General features: G+C 45.6%; 1 pseudogene; it reads left to right on the top strand.

The window, feature by feature from the left end:
* Nucleotides 1–2470: 2470 nt before the first annotated feature.
* LOC128839323 (interferon beta-like) lies at nucleotides 2471–4948 on the top strand (annotated as a pseudogene).
* The last annotated feature ends 375 nt before the right edge of the window (nucleotides 4949–5323 follow it).

Raw genomic sequence — 5323 nt, 5'->3', positions numbered from 1 at the left:
TCAAAAGGAGAGAACCTGGTTGATTTCTGGGGCACTTCCCGGTATGTGAACAGCAGGTGGGGTAAATACTTGTCCCAGTCCTGTGGGTGCTAGTTCATAAATGTTTTCAGCATCATTTCATTTCATTTCATAATGGAGATATCCCATCTCCTAGAACTGGAAGGGACCTTGAAAGGTCATCGATTCCAGCCCCCTGCCTTCACTGATTTTGCCCTAGATCCCTAAGTGGCCCCCTCAAGGATTGAACTCACAACCCTGGGTTTAGCAGGCCAATGCTCAAACCACTGAGCTATCCCTCCCCCCATCTTTAGGGTTCCATTAAATCTCTTCACCAGCCCATTGGACTGAGGGTGATACGCTGAGGCCCAGGTGTGTCGACCCCATACTTCTCCCACAAGCACCGGAGCAGAGTTGACATGAAATTGGAGCCCTGGTCTGTAAAGACCTCCTTGGGGAACCCCACCCTGCTGAAAACTGTCAGCAGGCATCTGTCACAATGTCTGCCTTGATAGAGGACAAGGCCACCGCCTCGGGATAGCGAGTAGCAAAATATACCACCAGCAGAATGTTTTTTTTCCCTGTCTGAGTTGCCTTGCTGAGGGGTCCCACTATGTCCATGGCCACCTTCTGGGTAAAGGTCATCAAGCAGCTGAATGAGGTAAACTATGTAGTGGAACTGTCTAACTGGGCTCACAGCCAATGGGTACCATTTCAACATGATGAAGCCATACTTTGACAGGGAGAATTGGTTTTGGCTGTGTGTGGCCAGTGGGAGGAGCAGGGAGATGACCCCATTGTAGATTTATTCCCTGAGACAGGGGCGGCCCTTCGCCGGAATCAATTCCCCTCTCAGACCAGCTAACCCCTGCCCAGCATTACTTTTTTATTTTAGCTTTTCTTGTTAAGATTCAGATTTTAAAATTTCTCTCTCTTTCATATGAATATTATCTCCTGAAGCTTCAACTTGCCAGGAAATGCACACAGAGAACTCCCACTGGAGTGAATGTGAGATTGGGGTGCAGAGCCTCTGGTATGAATGGATCCCTTTAAAGTGACACTGCATTCTTTAAAATGACACTTCCAAATAGTTTAGGAACTCTAGATTATGATTAAAGAGAGTGCTTGAGGTGATGGGGCAGGGAGATGTAAAAGAAGTGACATGAACAGATATGTTTGTTTTCTTCTTTTCCTTTTGTTTAAATTAATATGAAAATTCCTTTTCAATTTTTGTGTTGAAAACTGTTCCCCTTCACTGATGGAAACTCCAAAATGACAGCCTAGTGCTATGGTATGACAAATAGAAAGTGAATCTTGCTACAGGATGCACACTTCATTCATCAGACCACCTGAATTTCAATGTCCAAGCTCAATGAAATGCACATTGAAAAAAGAATAAAGCTTGAATGGTGAAAAGGCAAACATATTTAAAAGTGATATTCATTTATGTCAGTCACTCTAGCATATTTATTACCAACCACACAATCTCTTTGGATAACTCCCTTCCATGTCACTACACTATATCACTGGGAACTACTCAGAAGTGCCCGAGAAGATAACATGTTCCTACCCTTCGACTGTACCTGTTCCTCAGGCTTTTCACAGCTGGTATCGGGTTCTTAAGTAAACCTCCCAGTTTCTATGTGCCCTCTGTCCATCCTCCTGTATTCCCTGCACACATGGCTTTTCCTCTCTCATATTTCAAATGGCCAGGAAATTGCGTGAGATTAATAGAGACTTGTCTGGCCCCAATCTCTCATAGGAATTTTTTCCATGCTTATCAAATTTTAAGAGGTCCCTACAATATTAGATTGGAAGGAGGAAATGAGGCAGCCAGAGCATAGCAGTGTTTTCTGATTTTGAGTGCGACACCAGAGAGGGAAAGTTTTCCACCTGCTGGCAAAGTGAAGGAACAGCAGCTTTACACATCACTTGACTACTGTTATCTGCAGAGTCTAGCAAAAAGAAGCTCTGCAGTAATCGCCCCTCCCGCCCATCTGCCAAAATTGATTGTTATCACTTAAAAGCATGGATAGTCTTACTGCCGTAAAAGACATTCACTGCCTAGCAGTGCTAACTACAGGAATTTGGGAGTAGACAGACAAGTCCCTACTGTAACCTGTAACTGGATGACACTGTTAATCATCAACTCTTCTTAGTCTTTAAATTTTCTTTATCTAAGAGAGCAGGGGGGACCTAAGGAAAGAAATGTAGGGATTCTTTAATATTAAAAAAGGTAATGACTGTGGTTTTGTTCTTCTAATGACTTGTTCACTTCCACTAAATAAAAAGAAGGAAACTGAAAGTGAAAACCTCAAGCAGGAAAAACCTTGAAAAGTAGAAAGTGACAAAAGAAAAATCTTTTCCTACAGAATACTTACATTCAGAGACATGGGTCAAAAACACAAAAGTCTAAGAAAGACCTTGAACTTGCTCAAGTTCTACACAAACACAAGGAATCTAAGACATCATCATGATCAGCAGGTGGTTGCTGCAATGTTGCCTCATGCTGCTCTTTTCCAGTGAAATCTCATGTCTGGACTGTAACAGGATTTATGTTCTACAAACCAGAATGAACAGCGAGAGTTTCGAGCATCTGGAGAAAATGGGTGGAAACTTTCCCTTTCAATGTCTAAATGAAAGGACAGCTTTCAAGACCAGAGATATCCTCAAGATCTGACTGTCCCAGCAAGAGAATGCCAAGGTAGCCATCCAGCAGATCCTCCAAGAGCTCTTCCATATCTTTAATGACAATCTTACCCAAGCTGCCTGGAATGGGACTTCCATAAAGGAATTCCAAAATGGTCTTCACCAGCAGATTGAGAACGTGGTGACGTGTTTGAGTGCTGAGAAGGGAAAGGAGATAACCTACTCAGGAAATGAGAACCTCCTGCTCACCAGCCTGAAACTGAAAAGATACTTCCAGACTATAGACGATTTCCTGAAAGAAGAGCAATACAGCCGGTGTGCAAAAGCATCTGACTACATGGCACCTCATCTCACCCGATACACACTTCTATATGGCATAGGTAAGAGTCTCATGCAGAGGGCTCTGTTTCTGCATGCACAGGCGTCGACTTTCCATTGTGCCGGGGGGGTGCTTGATCAGCACCAGCTGTGCCCCAGGCCCCGCCCCCACTCCACCCCTTCCCTCAAGGCCACACCCCTGCCCTGCCTCCACCCCACCTCTTCCCACCCCTGCTCCATGTTTTCCCGCCCCGTTCCAGCTCCTCCCCGAAACATGCCACATTCTCGCTCCTCCCCCTCCCCTCCCCAGCCTCCTGCATGCCGTGAAACAGCTGATTGTGATGGGAGGGTGGTGTGGGGAGGGAGGGGGAAGTGCTGATAGGGGGCTGCCGGTGGGTGCTCAGCACTCACCATTTTTTCCCCCTGGGTGCTCCTGTCTTGGAGCACCCACGGAGTCAGCACCTATGATTTCAAGTTTCAGCAGAATTTTCCAGATTCAGTGGTTTATGGTCCTAATTTCAGATCTTTCTCAACAGTCCCATGAAATAACTGCCAGGGTGCTATGTACTCAACAGTATTTGTCCTTTAATAATGACACTAGTTTGCCCATTATCATTACCTGCCAGATACTCTGCCCACACTGTTTCCTTGGATGGGTTGATTCTTTTCTGGCAATAGTCAATATAAGTCTTCCCTTCCAGGATCATATTTATCATACTGAGCCTGGTAAAAATTCATTAGAGAGATTTTTGGATACATCTCAAGTAGAAAAAATTGTGTGAAAACATACTTCCTTTTGTTTGTTTAAAACCTGCTGCCTATTAATTTCATTTGGTGACCCCTAGTTCTTGTGTTATAAGGAGAAAATAACACTTCCTTATTTATCGGGGGTAGCCGTGTTAGTTTGTATCCACAAAAACAACAAGGAGTATGGTGGCACTTTAAAGACTAACAGATTTATTTGGGCATAAACTTTCGTGGGTAAAAAACCTCACTTCTTCAGATGCATGGGGTGAAACTTCCTTATTTACTTTCTCCACACCAGTCATGATTTTATAGAGCTCCATCATATCCCCCCTTAGTTATCTCTTTTCCAAGCTGAAAAGTCCCAGACTTTTTAATCTCTCCTCATATGGCAGCTATTCCATACCACTAATCATTCTTGTTGCCCTTTCTGAACCTTTTCCAATTCCAATATATCTTTTTTGAGATGGGAGACCACATCTGCATGCAGTATTCAAGATGTGGGCGCAGAGCTGGCTTTAGGAAGTGCGGGGCCCGATTCGAACAGTTTTGACGGGGCCCCGGCAGGGATGACTGAAAAAAAAAACAAAAAAAAACACGTAAAAAAACATGTGGGGCTTGTACTCACCGGGCGTCACTCGTAGTCTTCGGCGGTTTGTCCTTCACTCGCTCCGGGTCTTTGGTGGCACTGAAGGACCTGCTGCTGAAGTGCTGCCGAAGACCCTGTGCGAGTGAAGGACCCGCCGCTGAAGTGCCGCCGAAGACCCGGAGCGCTGCCGGGTGAGTAAAAATTAAAAAGGAGCCTCTAGCCAGGGAAGGGATTCTCGGCCACTTGCCCCCACCCCGGCGGCCCTGCCACTGGGCGCGGGGCCCTCTTAGGCGCGGGGCCCGATTCGGGGGAATTGGTGGAATTGGCCTAAAGCCGGCCCTGTACAGTGGGCGCACCATGGATTTATATAGAGGCAATATGATATTTTCTGTCTTATTTATCCCTTAATAATTCCCAACATGCTGTCTGCTTTTTTGACTGCCGCTGCACATTAAATACAGTTGATCGATATTTTTTGAATTAATGTATTTTTAATAAAAAGATGGTCTTTTACCTAAGCTGAAATTTTGTCACAAAAAATGTGGTGCTATGTTTTACTCAAAATGTTTATACACGTGGTTGTTAAAATGTCTTGTTTCCTGAAAACAAGAAATTGGACATTTGGATCAAGAACTGGCAGCCCATGGGTAAAGTTCAGCATGGGAGACATACAGGATAATTGTGAAATTGCATGTCGGAAGCATGAGTCTCATCCTGTAGCAGGGTGCATTTGGATGCATTCCCTCCACCTTACTGGAGAGGGGATGTGGCAGGGGAGCAAGGCTAGGGCTAGCACTGACTCGCAGAGCGTCGTCCTAGACACCCTCCTTGCCTCCTCCAGTTTGCAGCGGCAGAATGTCGCAATCTCGGCTTTACCTTGCATCTGGGGGATGGAACGATCACGCTGCGGGCTCGTGGCGACTGGGCCAATGACTGCGCGACTCTCAGCCCAGCGGCCAATCAGAGCGTGGGTATAAACAGACCCATGTGACAGGGGCCAATAGGAAACCAGGCCGCTGAGTGTGA

The sequence above is a fragment of the Malaclemys terrapin genome, chromosome 6, assembly GCF_027887155.1.
Source record: "Malaclemys terrapin pileata isolate rMalTer1 chromosome 6, rMalTer1.hap1, whole genome shotgun sequence".
Taxonomy (NCBI): domain Eukaryota; kingdom Metazoa; phylum Chordata; order Testudines; family Emydidae; genus Malaclemys; species Malaclemys terrapin.
The sequence above is the reverse complement of the archived record's forward strand: the minus strand, read 5'-3'. Positions and strand labels throughout refer to the sequence as shown.